Below are 16,763 nucleotides of genomic sequence, written 5' to 3' on the forward strand. Positions count from 1 at the left end.
GACATCATTTGAATAAAGGCAGAGTTCAAATGATCTATGGAACGTGTAACTAACTAGTCATGGTACCAAACTGTATCAGTAAAGTTAAATAGTTGATATTAATTAAGACTGACGAAAGTTATTGATAAAAGATTGGACGTCACACACTCAAACGCTATTTGGCGAGTCTCGGGAAAATAAACAAAAGCTAAAAAAACATTTTTGATGTCTTCGAAATGATATTAATCCAATTTAAATTTGTTTTATCAGATCTGTCACACCTTTAATCCGCATTCATTGTGCGCACATATAGAGAGTTATATTTAACAGGAAACATTGGTGAGTCTTAAAAGTCATACCAACAATCGTTCTTTACGTGGGCCATTCGCGACTGGTATAGGAAATGGGGTTGGTGACAATTGTAAAAAAAGTACCCTCTGCTAAATACTATAAGGAGTCTTGCGTAGCATAGCAATAGATGTAGAAGCTCAACACCTTTGAATTTCAGTCAGCTGCTGCATTATGCTCGTGAGGTGCATATCGTAGTCTCTTCTTACGACACTTGTTGATGGCACAGCATTGAAATCTGCAGTTATTTGCAGAAAGGTTACACTTCCGTCACGTTGAACGATTCTCTTCAGTCCTCGATGGTCTCTATCTTCCAGGATTTTTTCTAGCCGGAAAGATGTCGGATATGACATTTTACCGGATTCCTGACATTCACGATATACTCAGGAAATGTCGTATGGGAAAATCCTCACTTCATCTCTATGTCGGAGATGCTTTGTCCCATCACTCATTCGCTGACTATAACACCGCGTTCAAAATGGCTTAAATCTTGATAACTTACCATTGTAGCAGCAGTAATCGATCTATGAACCGCACCAGAGACTTGTTGTCTTATATAGTCGTTGCCGACTGCAGCGCCGTATTCTACCTGTTTTCGTATGTCTGTTTTGAGTACGCATGCCTATACCGGTATCTTTGCCGCTTCAGTGTATTTCGATGTTATGGTTCTTCTCATTGGCATGCTTTCCACCATAGGGATCCTCTGGGAACAGTATTTCGCATCTGAATATCTGAATCGGATAACAGGTTCAAATCGGTGCCATATTTTCCTGGTTCTGTTAGAATGGGTATCGCCCATGGAAGGTCACAATTTCTTCATACACCTTAACTGACTCACTAGGATTATGAAACTCACGAAAATAACTCTCGCGTTCCATACATCCCTCACAGAAGCAAATTTGTCGGTCTGTCTTCGAGCTGCTCGAGTTAAAGCAAAACGTATGCTCTTTAATAAGAGACTCAGTCTACACTCCGAAGATGAAGCTTGGCACATCGGAATATTTTCTTGCTAAATATGTAACGTAAGCTGCATTTCTTCTGTCTGTGTACTCCACAGTTTAAAAAAAATTCCAAATGCTGATACAATTTCTTCCATTTCAAAAGCTTTCGAAATTTTGATGCAAATGTATTTAGATGATTCCCAAAGAATGCATGGCTTTTGGTTGGTATACATCGCAGTACTATCAGAGATGTTATCATTAAATTAGATGAGAGAAGATTTACCTGCAGTATCCGGTTTTGCAGGCCGGTGTGGCCGAGAGGTTCTAGGCCCTACAGTCTGGAACCGCACAACAGCTACCTCCGCAGGTTCTAATCCTGCCTCGGGCATGGATGTGTGTGATGTCCTTAGGTTAGTTAGGTTTAAGTAGTTTTAAGTTCTAAGGGACTGGTGACCTCAGATGTTAAGTCCCATAGTGCTCAGAGCCATTTGAACCATTTTTTTGTATCCGGTTTTATCCCAGGCTTAGGTAGCAACAGACTTCCACCCTTGATTTAAGTAACGCTCTGTCTTCCGTATCACACCTGACAGGGCCAGCATGTCTCCTTCAAGTTGATGAATTTTTACCTCCGGCCTGGTCACCTTCTTGTTTGAATATCTACGAAAGTATGAAAACAGAGCCGGAGGCTCGCACGCCAACCTCTCATCTACCGACACAGCGATCCTAAAATACTCGATAATATCTGTAAACGGTAACACGTATCAATATATACCCTGTTAATTTTCAAGTGATTCGCTGCTGTCAGAAACTACTTAATCTGGAAGTTCCATTGCTACATCTTCAATTTCGCTGCTTGATTTTTCGGATTGTTCTCCAATAAATTCATTGTCTAGATTCTCATACAAATGTCTTATAATCGCATTCAGTCAGTTTCATCGTTTTGTATATTCATTCAGTGTTCCACGAAAATATACGCTTCGAGTCACCGAAATGTTGACTAACTAACTTAGGGTGACGTTGCGCTGTTACTCCTTCAGCATAACAATCATTATAAATCAACGACAAATTTAAACAAAAAGCTCTTCTTTTTATCAGTTGTAGCAATGATAATTACAATATATATCATGTATGTATTAAATAAAATAATCAAAACAGCATTCTTTCACCTTCCTCCTCTTGTTACCTGTATCAGCTTATAAGGCCCAAATATCTTGTTCTGCACCTGCAATAACTTATATGTTTCCAGAAAAGACGAATACCGACAGTCCACTGCATCATGTACCCGACATCGTTGAGGATCATTTCCACCTGCCATGCCTCTATCACCAGTTCTCAGTCTCCTTTCACCTCCATTCACAAAACGTCGTTTCACAACCTTATTCTACAGCACCATAAACCATTGCCGAAGTCATGGTATTAACTGTAAGCTGCAGCACGCCATTCATTCGAAATGAAGGTGCCAAATCACCTTCCCTAACATAATTCCAATATGAACTGCCTCCAATCACACACGTCGCCGCCCTTTCTCCTGCATTCATCGTACATCCTTCATTAAATTAGAATCAGCTCATTTCTAGTCCCATCTTTATACAATGCGTTACCTAGGAAATTTAATCAAGAGACCACTGCACGATCGTTCTTTCGTGATTCAAGATCACATTCACCACTATGTGATCGAGTCCAAGATCATCGATTTAACTTATGAAGGTTTTTTATAGCTGTATATGGAGCTAACGTATGTTCTTCCAGTTTTCTCTACTTTTTTCAGTTGATTAAAGCTCGCCACGATGAGTAGCCACACGACCTAGGGGGGCCTTGCCACGGTTCGTGCGGCTCCCCCCGTGGAAGGTTCGGGTCCTCTCTCGAGCACGGGTGTGTGTTGTCCTTGGCGTTAGTTAGTTTAAGTTAGATTAAATAGTGTACAAGCCTATGGACAGATGACCTCAGCATATTGGTCCCATAGGAACTTACCACCAGTTTCCAAAAATTTACAGTCCTCTGGTAATCATCCGCATGTTCAAACCAAAGTAGTGGAAATGGCGCTGACGAACAACGGAACTGGAACCTTACTAACGTACCATGTCTCTCTGAAATCTGCTTCCTTTCCGTCTGTCTAAAATATATGTTTTAAAAATATGTGTTAAACGACAGAGAGTAAGAAACCCTGTTAACACATCAAGCCTTGCAATGGAACAGAGGAAGCCACTTGAAACAGAGATGCACCACATTGTGTGGTTATGAGTGGCTACCGAAATAGATACAATTCTACATCGAAGTCGCTAGTCAAAGCCACAAGAAAAATTGGCGACACGATCAGGTACAAAGCGTAAGCGTACTGTCATTCTATCGTGCGCGGTATCAGGACAGCTAAATAACTTGCTGGTGCTTCTAGTTTGATTTGAGGCTTTGTGCTCATCATATCCGGAACGCTGCCTTGAGGCAGTTAGCGTTTGTCGGGAACCGAGCTAATAGTCGGACACCGTAATGTTGTATCGTAATTCATGACGCGTTATGCGGGACGGGAAATGCTTGTGTTAACGTTTGCTTCCAATGCAGTTTGAATATGGTGAGGAATCGGACGAAGACATGATATTAGAACTATTAAGCATTCACTAACGAAAGTAAAGTGTTGCTCTCTCACAGGCATGTATCATTACCAGACAACAGTAGCGTTAGTAAACTGAACAGCGGATCTGGGGTATAAACGTGTTTACTGACTGTGAGAGATCGTAAAAATATTGTGAACGTACCTGTACAGTTGTGATTAACAAAGAATTAGCTCTATCCATTCACGTGTGATTAATGTTCCAAGTGTAAAATCATTATTAGATGGCGCTCTTTGTGCCAAGCAGTGCTTCCCATTGAAATTCTAAGTACGATGCGTCAAAGTCTCCTCAGTTTACATTGGCATAGCTTGATGATATACCACACAAGTTTGTGAAGAGTAGGAACAGCTTTTTGAGCTGCAACAGAGATTCGGCAATTATAGTGACCTTGGCTTCCTTTATCTTTTTACCTTCCTTCAAACTCTTAAAATGCCCTCATTGACTTTAAAGATGCTGCTGAAACAGACCTCTCAATGCAGGCGTGTGAGATCTCAAAATCGGCAGGCATCCAACAGCATGCTTACCAATATGATCCAAAACGCTGAGCATAAAAACAGGATTTTCCCTGGGCTTATAAGTCGGGTTCTACTCGTTATGGGATGGTTGGGTCAAGTGTTTTGGATAGCCCTTGAACTAGGGACCTTTAGTGTACCAAACAGAAGGATCTACATCTACATCTACATCCATACTCCGCAAGCCACCTGACGGTGTGTGTCGGAGGGTACCTTGAGTACCTCTATCGGTTCTCCCTTCTATTCCAGTCTCGTATTGTTCGTGGAAAGAAGGATTGTCGGTATGCTTCTGTGTGGGCTCTAATCTCTCTGATTTTATCCTCATGGTCTCTTCGCGAGATGTACGTAGGAGGGAACAATATACTGCTTGACTCTTCGGTGAAGGTATGTTCTCAAAACTTCAACAAAAGCCCGTACCGAGCTACTGAGCGTCCCTCCTGCAGAGTCTTCCACTGCAGTTTATCTATCATCTCCGTAACGCTTTCGCGATTACTTAATGATCCTGTAACGAATCGCACTGCTCTCCGTTGGATCTTCTCTATCTCTTCTATCAACCCTATCTGGTACGGACCCCACACTGCTGAGCAGTATTCAAGCAGTGGGCGAACAAGCGTACTGTAACCTACTTCCTTTGTTTTCGTATTGCATTTCCTCAGGATTCTTCCTATGAATCTCAGTCTAGCATCTGCTTTACCGACGATTAACTTTATATGATCATTCCATTTTAAATCACTCCTAATGCCTACTCCCAGATAAATTATGGAATTAACTACTTCCAGTTGCTGACCTGCTATTTTGTAGCTAAATGATAAGGGATCTATCTTTCTATGTATTCGCAGCACATTACACTTTTCTACATTGAGATTCAATTGCCATTCCCTGCACCATGCGTCAATTCGCTGCAGATCCTCTTGCATTTCAGTACAATTTTCCATTGTTACAACCTCTCGATACACCACAGCATCATCCGCAAAAAGCCTCAGTGAACTTCCGATTTCATCCACAAGGTCATTTATGTAAATTGTGAATAGCAACGGTCCTATGACACTCCTCTGCGCCACACCTGAAATCACTTTTACTTCGGAAGGCTTCTCTCCATTGAGAATGACATTCTGCGTTCTGTTATCTAGGAACTCTTCAATCCAACCACACAATTGGTCTGATAGTCCATATCCTCTTACTTTGTTCATTAAACGACTGTGGGGAACGGTATCGAACGCCTTGAGGAAGTCAAGAAACACGGCATCTACCTGTGAACCCGTGTCTATGGCCCTCTGAGTCTCGTGGACGAATAGCGCGAGCTGTGTTTCACACGACCGTCTTTTTCGAAACCCATGCTGATTCCTGCAAAGTAGTGTCACTAGCCTACTGTATAGGATCAAAGTTTCAATATTACACACGTCTCCGGCCTTAGGCACACGGGGCTAATCAGATAGTTCTTTTCGCATTTGATGCAGTCTATGGTAGGTCCTAGGCAGTTTATGGAGACACCACTAGTTCATGGACGGTTCCTTAGAAAAGATGGAAAAGGAAATTTCTTACTATTTTTTCTTATCAAAACGAAGCGGCGGATTTCATGACGGCTATGGACAGCAAATGGCAGTAATTATCACGATATATTCCTAAGATCCCGCTCTCAAACAGCTGTCTAAATATTCTTGATATATTTATCAATTTCTGAGATACAGAGCTTCAACCTTACCATACTTTTACACGTGAAATACGCACTTAAACTTCGACGTGAGGCGAAAATGTGCCACGGAGAAGTAGTCTGTAAAAGGTCTCTTTTAGCATCATAATGTTTCTGGGAACCCCATGTTGTCATACTGAAGCACATGGAAATTTCTTTTTGACACGTACAGTTCGGTCTGAGGTGTAAAAATAGTTTAGCGTTACTTCAATTTCACATGAGGAAACTATCAAAATTATACTGTCCATTAAATTTCTTTTTACACACTGAAGTGCCAAAGAAACTGGTGTAGGCATGTGTATTCAAATATAGAGGTATGTAAACATGCAAAATACAGCACTGCGTTATATAAGACAAGTGTCTGGCGCAGTTGTTAGATCGGTTACTGCTGCTACAATGGTAAGTTTTCCGGAATTAAGTAAGTTTGAACGTGAGGTTATAGTCAGCGCACCAGCCATGAGACACAGCATCTCCGAGGCAGCGATGGAGTGTGGATTTTCGTGTAAGAGCATTTCACGAGTGTACACTGTATATCAGGAGTCTGTGTAAAACATCGGATCTCCGACATCACTGCGGCCGAAAAAAGATCTTGCAAGAACATGACCAACGACGACTGAAGATAATCGTTCATCTTGATAGAAATGCAACCCTTCCGAAATTTGCTACTTATTTCAGTGGTAGACCATCAACAAGTATCAGCGTGCGAACTACTCAAAGACAGATCCGATGGCCCACTCGTGCACCCTTAGTGACTGTACGACACAAAGGTTTACGCACCGCCTGGGCCCGTCAGTATCGACATTGGACTGTTGATGACTGGAAACATGTTGCCTGGTCGGACGAGTCTCGTTTCAAATTGTATCGAGCGGATGAGCTTGTACGGGCATGGAGACATCCTCATAAATACATGGACCCTGCATGCCAGCAGGGAACTGTTCAAGCTGGTGAAGCCTCTGTAATGGTGTGGTGCGTGTGCAGTTGGAGTGATATGGTACTCCTGATACGTCTAGATACGACTCTAATAGGTAATACGTAAGTAAGCATCCTGTCTGATTTCATGCATCCATTCATGTCCGGTGTACATTCCGACGGACTTGGGCAACTCCAGCTGGACAATGTGGCACCCCATTCGTCCAGAATTGCTACAGAGTGGCTCCAGAAAAACTCTTCTGAGTTTAAACACTTCCGTAGGCCACAGAAGACAGTGACCGTTTGACGCAAACAGATAATGACAATGAACTGGGTTGAATGGTTGGGTGAGAACGGGCAAGAGGGAGTGGATAGGTATGAGAAGCATGGGAGTTAAAAGCAGAGCGAATATGTTCACATGCCAAACTTTTCGGAAAATTTTCACATATTCTGAGGAAGGTTGAATAAGGAAGCTGGAACCCCATTTTTCAGTCAGGGTCCTTTAAATAAACAAGGAACATACTCGCATTTTTGTGCTACGATTGGAACGTGTTTCCACTGGTGCAGTATAATGAAAGTGTCCCATACTCATTCATCTCAAACAGCTATATAAAAATTCTTACTCGGAAACAGAAGGATGGAAATAAGTCAGTGTATTGAAAAGAGGATAGAGCACAGCAGATGTATAACATGCCGTGCTTTATCTGAGAGACCAGCCCTGCTATTCACTTAAAAAATAGGAGGACTAGCTGATTAAGTTGTCATTTCTTCCTCAACAGCACAGGGAGTTTTAACTCTGCAACATCTGACCCCAAGAATGGAATTGCGTGAGAAACAAAAATCAATACTCAGGAATTTTTTCTTGAATTGAATTTGGTTATTCCCTTGTAAAAAATTTAAAAGGTATGGAAATTGTATTTTTGACTAATGTTCTACTACTTAAAATATTACTGCTGTATCCCTGTGGTTTTATTATCACAATTAAAACGTGATGCCTTCGCAGTAATGTAAACCAGAACCAAAACACTGTCTGTCACACAGAATCTATCAGTGTCCTGAGATGGCGTTCAAGAAGTTCTCAATAAATTGTTTATGTTCTCATTTTCTTATTGCTATTTTGCAGTGATGCTGTCAGCATACTACCGCAGAGTCAGAATACCGTCCTTTTTTTTGTATGATCCCATTCAAATACGTTATGCACAAACAGAAACACATTGTGTTTGAATTGTGTTTGACTGATCAGCACGAGAATCGAGGTTTTAAATTTGCAAATACGTCGCCTGTCCGTTGCAGTTTGCCTTGAAAATGGCGAAGTGTTCTCCTGCCGAAATATCGGCGATCGCTGAAAGTGTTACCTGGCTGAATTCCCAGAAGTTGTTTGAAAACAAGGTACTTAGTGCAGATTCATTTCGTAATTGTGAAACTCTCAAGAGATGCTCAGCCCACTCCACTGACAGGCACTGCAAGAGGCTTTCGTTACAATGTGGTTGTCACTTAAAATTCTGACAACGTATGTTTCTTGAAATGTCAGCCTATATATTGCACCCTCCTAGGTAAATCTCTCGAGATGACTACATTGGTAAAATTACTGATAATTGAACTCACTTAGATGCTGTAACATCTAGTACGTTTTCCATCTGCCTTTATGAACAAACATTATGTCATAAGCTCTATTCTGCTGTCAGTAAGTGGTGCAGGCAAATGACTGTAGTCGTCATTCCTCCAAACTGGTGCAAAAATTTTAAATAAATTTTCTATTACTTGGTTAAGGCTGATTAAATTAATGATATGCTAGTCTTGGAAGAACAATAAACAAAACACATACACCAAACACCTTTTTGTTATTTTACAAACGATACTAACACCATTTAAAGTTGTGTTCTGACATCCTGTCTCCACAGCTTAAATTATTGTTTTTAAGATACCACACTTTAAATTACCTCTTTGTAACTCATTTTCAAGAAAAACAGGGATGGATCTAACAAAAATCATACGAATATAAAGGTACCTAATTAAGTGCATTAGATAATTAGAATTTGCAACCAGAGATTTTTATTGGTTCAGTTTTTGAATCTTTCTGGACTTTTCCTTTTCTCTCTACTCTTGCAGTCTGACTTGTTCTTCATTCAAACAAAATGAGAAGGATATATATATATATATATATATATATATATATATATATATATATATATATATGTATACAATCTTATAAACTGGGTACATCTTGGTATTTTACAACACTTGGTTTATCTTGGGATTCTATATTAAAAATGACAAAAGTTGAAGTAGACTTATTAGACAATTATGATACGATTTCACTTCTTGAAAAAGTAATTTGAGGAGGAATTTCTAGAAGTATGCTAGATCAAATAATAACTATATGAAAAATTTTTAGCAAGAAAACAGTCAAGTGATGTTGCATTTTTAGGTGCGACTTATTTTTATCATTTAGAGATTTCAGTTGGTTAGAACTGAAATGTTTTAATTCTGAAAACATGCTTAAATTACCTGATGATAATAACTATGGTTATCTTTTGGAAGTCGATTTAGAATATCCAAAAAGTATATGAATTACACAAAGATTTAGTGTTACCACAAGAAGGAGGAAATGAAGCACTAATAACATTGAATAATAAAGAAAAATGTGTTGTTCATTACAGAAATCTTAAACAAAGTTTAAATCCAGTTCTAAAATTAACGCTGACTTATAGAATGTTAGCATTTGAACAATCAGATTTGTTGAAAAAATACATTGATTTTAATACAGAAATTAGAACTATAGCCAAAAATGATTTGGAAATGGATTTCTATAAATTGATGAGTAAATCAATATTTGGTAAGAGAGTAAAAATTTTCGATATCGATAAAACATTAAAATAATAACAAGTCCAAAACATTTATGCAACATATTTCAAAACCAAATTATGAACATACTACTGTATTTTCAGTAAGTCTAGTTGTAGTTCATGTGAAAAAAATAATAGTTAGATTCAAAACCAACTGATATTGAAATAGGTGTTCTAGATATGATTTTCATTACAATGTTATGAAACCAAAATATGGCGGGAATATTGATTTATGTTATGTGGATACAGATTCTTTTATTTATGATGTAAGAAGTGAGGCTTTTTGTAAAGATATGAAATATACAATAAACAAATTTAACACAAGCGATTATTCAAAAGATACTATTTATGAAATTCGACAAGTAAACAAGAAAGTCTCAGGAAAAATGACAGAGGAAAATTGTGGAAAAATTACGTTGGAGCACATTAGTTTGAGGTCAAAAATGTATGCATATAAAGTAGAAAATCAAGAATACAAAAGAAAAGAAAAGTGTCAGAGAATGTGTAGTAAGAAACATAGTTAGAAGGTTGGTTGAATTGTCTAACTTGAAAGAATCAGAAAGAAACATTATCATGGACAGAAAATTCACTATCATTCCACCAGCATCTGATCTTTTGAAAGAGAAAATAACTACAGTTGGTACTATTCCAAGTGACATATGTGATGTAGCTAGAGAAGTCTGTCCTGTTCTTCTAACAAAAGCTACAGCAGGAACAGTCCTGTATGCATGTAGTGATGATGGCACTTTGGACAGTTACATGCCTAAGAAAGGAAAGGTTGTTACAGTGTTGTCAACCCAACTTCACGACATGAACGTTGTGGAACAGAAGCCAGACGTAATTTTATTCTACAAATGTACAAAGCCTGGAGTGGATACACTCGATTAGTGTGTAAGAATGTACACTTGCCTTCGAGCAATGCGGCTATGGCCAACGGCTGTGTTTTTCAACTTTGATATCCCAGCATGCAATTCTTACGTTGGATTTGAAGACACACACAACGAATGGGAAAAAAATCATACCACAAAGAGTTCTGGAAGAACAGAGTTCATGAAACACCTTGCTAGAGGACTTCGTGAACTAAGCATGAATTTTTTTTCAAAGTCAGTACTGCCATTACACTGTGTTTTATTTGCAGTGTTACATTTACACGATGATTTCGACATTAAAGTGCCATTATCAAGTGTTTTAATGTTATACAGTGTCTAAGATGGCATTCTGTCGTGTTTAGGCACTGTATAACATAAAAACACTTGATAGTGGCACTTTAAAGCCGAAATCGTATTGTGTAATTGTAACACTGCAAATAAAAAACAGTCTAATGGCAGTACTGACTTTATAGAGATATATTATGACTGTGGCCCCACATTATGAAAAAATCATCAGCGTGAGAAGACGCGCTCAAGATGCTGTAGGCCTACACCCAAAATACACAATCGCATTATTAACCTTTGGGTATGAGTGCAACAAATATCAAGGACCTGTAAACAGAGGAAACATCACTAGAGAGCCGCGTGTAGGAAGTAACACTTATAGTCTACCAATGTTATGAAAATACTTAAGGCATACTGTGTATCCTAGAGAGAAATAGAGTAATGCTCATGGGGTCTTCCCCCTCCCTCTCCCTCTCACGCCCCCACCTTTGGTATTCGCCAGTGCAACAAGAGCATTGCCAAGGAGCTGTTAACCTTCAAGGATTTGGAGTTATAAAATTTGGGAGGGCTAGAAACCCTTGTATAGGTAAGGATGGTATTATACGTATGCTGGATGTGGTATTTAGTCGCAGTGTCCAGCTTCAGTTACTTATGGACTTTCTTTCATTTGTTTATTAGTTGGGTGCCCGCAGTTACCTTTTGATCGAGCGTTAGTCCAAATTTCTCTCATGTAGCTTGAGGGATACAGTCACGACACGAATACTTTAGGGGCCTCATACGTTCAGAAATACTACCAGGTGGACACCTAGAAGCACACTGTGTCCGCCAGACCAGAAGCAGCCGCGTCGCCGGACGGTGTTGTAGACGCAGCTCAGGTAACAGCCCCAAATGTAAGTGGTATACAGCCGTGGGATTGCTCGCGCGAACGCCTCCCGCCGAGAAGTAATATAAATGATAACGAGGGATATGGCGGCCGGCGCCGCCCTCCTCCGGAATGTCTCGCAGCCACAATAGCGGCGAGGCGCGGGGCTCGGGGTGTAAGGGGCGGCCGAGGGCTGCAGATAAGCGGGGAGGTCGCCCTGCTTGCGGGGGCGCGACGCAGAGCTCAGTCGGATTATCAGATATAGCGGCCACAGCTGTTACAAGCTTTAAACTCCACTAGTCGCCCTTATTGTGGTAACAATCTCGAAATAGCGGGAATATCTTCCTTATCACTATTTACTCAATTCGAAATTTACAGATGTTTAGTAACACAAACAGGAGTGTCGTGCGCAAATTTTAATATCCTAAAGGAGACGCCCATTAATCAGTCATGGTTCCTTTTCCTCTGCGAAGTCATAATTTTGCCAAATTGCTTGGTCTTTATTTCTCTATTTCTGACTTATAGTGGTTACTGTCCGAGTAAATCAGAGACATGAACAATGGAGTGCAGTCTTCAGTGTACGGTCTAGCTTACGCTTTAAAAACGTACTTCTTGAATTACAGGAAAATTACTTCCCATGTGTTTACTTATGTCAAGGCATTTATGTCAGTTTACACAGACAGCAAACAAAAATCAGATTGCAACACCGAAAGGAGTTGTGTGACATAAACGAAAGTCGTTAGGCGTGTATATACATTTGAAAGATGTCTATTCAAGCCTCGCACTAGCACACATGAAGATGTAAATCAGGTTTGTTTTAAATTAATGCTGTAACAGTCCTGAGCGTTTGTTTCCTTTGCGATTGGATATGGTGAACTGATTTTAGTCAAGAATGCCTCGAAGGCGACAAAGACACTGAAACGTCCCCTTCGAAAAATAATTAGTCAAACTACAAGGAAAATTCAGAATATTCCAGTGAGGTATACTCGGCTAAGTGTCGACATATGAAACGTCCCCTTTGAAAAATTATGAATGACTGTGCTTGTAAACTTCTACGTTTTTGATAGAGAAACAGCTGAGTAAAACTAAACGTACTCAGCCAGTTTTCTCTTTACTTATTCTGAACATCACTAAGCTGACACACAATCTTTTAGCGCAACGCAGCCTGACTTTCATTAATTCCTACAAAAGAATGGCCCTGACTAACAATAACTTACACCTTTCATGAATCACTTACCTCACAAAAATCTACGTCACTCGAACTACTGCAATACAGCGAACTCCAATACTGCCAGCTAAATAAAAGATTCTAACTACAGAAGGCACTAACTACTGATAGGCAAAGTAAATGAAAGATTTTGATAGAGAACAAACAATGTATTTACCTTAATAACGTTCAGAAGTCATAATATATATATAATTTTGTGACATCAAATTCAACCAATTTCCTTTTTCTGACGGACACACGTCCAGATCGTCCGCTCAAAACTCTGGCATCTCTCTCCCCACACCCACCACTGCTGGCGGCTCACCACCAACTGGCCAACGTTACACAACCGAATATTCCAACAATGAGTCCAACCAGCTACAGACTGCAGACAGCGCAGTCAGCGATTTTCATAGAGAGCACTATGTGGCGTTACCAACATAAAACCTCAACAGCCTACTTACAACACCATTATCAATACGAGGTCCTTCCATAGGGCTACAAGAAGCTGGATGTTCCTCTCCATTAGTGCAGGAAGACTTGGCGGGAATGTAGACTCAGTCCATCGTTGTTGGCAGTGGTGGCCACGAGAGATCGCAACAAGATAGGGCTTCGGACTGCCACGCGGCGCTACCAAGAGGTAAGACCATCATACTCGGCGTGTGGATCTGGCGCATCATACTGCATCTGCAGCAGCAATTTCAGCAGCAGGTGGCACCACAGTGAGGAAACGAACTGTTACAAAACGTGAGACAACGAACAGGTACAAAACAAGAACATCTCCTAGCCAGAAACCCTGTAGCAGGCATTCCACTCACTCCATACAATCGCCATTTGGGACTTCAGTGGTTTCAAACGAGTGCTCATTGGATGGCAGGGTGTTGTGTCTTCTGGTGGGAGCTGCTTCTGCCTCGGTGCCCTGTGCTGGTTAGAAGGATTTGAGGGCCTGCAAGTAACCTGTCAGTGTGCTAGACACAATTGATATACATGAGAAGTTTTGCTCCGGGGTGGGATTACGTTTGGCAGCAGGGGCACTCTCGTCGTTATCCCACACACCCTGACTGCAAATATGTTCATCAGTCTGCTGATTCGACTTGTGCTGTCATTCACGAACAACATTCCATGGATGTTTTCCAACAGGATGACGACTGGCCTGCTCGATCACCAGATCTGTGTCCCATATGCACCAGATGGTGTGCATATGGGACACCATCCCACAGCAGCTCCAGCGTCATCCACTAACAGTATTAACCGTCCCTGTACTGAGCGACGAAGTCCAAAAGACGTGGAATTTCATCCTACGAACTGACGTCCGGCACCTGTGCAACACAATACATTCGCGTTTGCATGCTTCCATCCACCATTCTGGCTGCTACACCGGTTGTTAAGGTACCAGCATTTCACATTGGCAATGGCTTATGTCGTGCTTACGTAGCCTGTGATCACGCAATATTAATCGCTTAAGTAAATTACCTAGACAAATGTATTTCCGAAATTTCAACTCTCTACATTGGTTATTTTTCGGTTTTGCGTTCCTCTCCGTCAGTGAAATATATATGAAAATGAATATGATTTTTGCCGTTAGCTGTATGATTGCGTATTATTGAAGCTGTTGACAATGAAGGTTTGGTTGTTGTTGTGTGTACATGCTCGAAGGTTACTGCGAGAGCTGCAACTGCCTACCACCCACAGGAGAGGGTGTGGAAAGGTGGCAGTAAAGAAGCTTAACTGCGAAGTATCTGAAGCAGTTTCAGGCAAATTTTGTATTTTCATGATTATTAGTATGATTATTTGTGGAAAAGTACTGCGTGATTAACATGCCCCAGCCATCTCAGTGGGTGGGGGTAGGGGGAGAATCAGTGACAAGGAAAAATATACGCTAACTACTATCGAATCCATAGTTTTCCGGGTCACTGCAGTAACTGGTGGCAGATGCGATGATGTTTCACCCACCTGAGTTGAGGGTAGTGGGCGAGGAGTACAAAGACAATGACATAGCAGTATAATTTTTTTTACACCTGAATGAATTTGTACCGAAATCGGGAGTTTGTTGCTTGCTATCTGGAAAAATTTACCATAACGGTGAGGCACCTCTAGCTCTCCCTACGGCTGGGGGTTAGGGGTGAAATATCGAAACATGAAGGTGTAACTCAGGAACGCCTGGAGCAATTTCAGCCAAATTTGGTATATACTGCATATCTCCAGATCCAGCACGAGATTTTTTATCCGGAAATTTCGTGTAGAAACGTAAGGAGTCGTTTTGCATTCACGCCATATGATGTTCGATTTTCTTTTGTTTAGTGAATAGAACCTCGAACATCCACTAAGGACGGAACCTAATCCCTGTCATGCCTTCCGCTTTAACCTTGAACGTAGACATGAGCTGTGAGCATTTTTGTACTAGAGCAAGAAGTTTCTGTTGTGGCATCCTTTTAAAAGTTGCTTGAAGATGCCACTTTTAAACGGCGTTGTAAATTGTGTGCAATGGATGATGATGGGGTACAATGTGTTTCGCGATAGAATTGTTTAAAAGGATGCAGGCGCTCGTGTGCACAAATTTCAAAATCATGATTGTTCCGCATCTAGATGCAGTAAACAGCTGTGCGGCTTCGAGAAAGTATGGAGGAGTATTGGTGTTCACTAAGGGCACTGAGAAATTTCGAATCACCATGACGTCGTGTGTGTTTGCCGATAGAACGAAGATGTGACACAAGGTCATTCTCAGTCGTGTAACTATACAAAAGGAAAAGCTACTGCTTTGTGTCATGTTTAGTTGCAACGGAAAAGGATTGATGGCGGATGAGCTGGTTGTAGATTGGATGTGTACAGTCTGGAGTACGGGGCCAGGAGCCCTTCTAAAGAATCGTGGGATGTTGATCCTTGATGCTTTAAAGAAGCGTCTGACACCATCAGTAAGGGCAAAGATCCTGAAATTAAACATATAGTCGTCATTCCAGGACGTAACTAAAGGTGTTAGATGTGGTGGTTAATAAGCCATTTACACTTCATCTGAAACAGCTATACAGCAGTTGGTTGCTTCAATGTGGTCAAGCCCTGACCGCTACTGGGTAGTTGATGAAGGCTCCAATATCTCGAATTGTGGAATACATTCAGACTGCTTGGAGACTCACATTCAGTGCATCAGTTGTGAACAGCTTTAAGAAGTGCGGTGTAACAAATGCATTAGATTGTAGTGAAGACGATCCACAGAGAGAAGGAATACAAGATGACCAGATAGTGGCAGTGACACTGCAGAATCTGTGGACCGCACCAGTGCCGAGGACAAAGTGGCAGCTGTATCTGACTAAGGTGGTCTTTATCTGACTTTATTTTCTGTGTACCAGTACGTTTGTTGTCTCCTTCAGTTACGTGTAATATAATAACCAAGAGTAAGTTTTCAAAATTAACGTAGTGTGGGTGCACATGTTTTACAGTAATCCATTGTTGAGCAATGGGGGATCATCTTTCATCATTCGGAGTCGTGTTGGACTCGGAAATGTTGATACATATCTCATTATGCCATAAAAATGTTGTGGAAGTAAGATACGCCCTATACCTCTAGAGGTGACGTGACGATGAGAAGCGGTGCTTGTAGAAACGTCCGAAAGCGACAAGTTGATATTTCTTTCTTTTAATTTGTTGACTTGGAATACCTTAAAAGTAAGAAGGGCAGTAGACAAAAACTTGTCAATCCTGTATTTGATAGTCT

The sequence above is a fragment of the Schistocerca americana genome, chromosome 4 (genome assembly GCF_021461395.2).
Source record: "Schistocerca americana isolate TAMUIC-IGC-003095 chromosome 4, iqSchAmer2.1, whole genome shotgun sequence".
Lineage (NCBI taxonomy): Eukaryota > Metazoa > Arthropoda > Insecta > Orthoptera > Acrididae > Schistocerca > Schistocerca americana.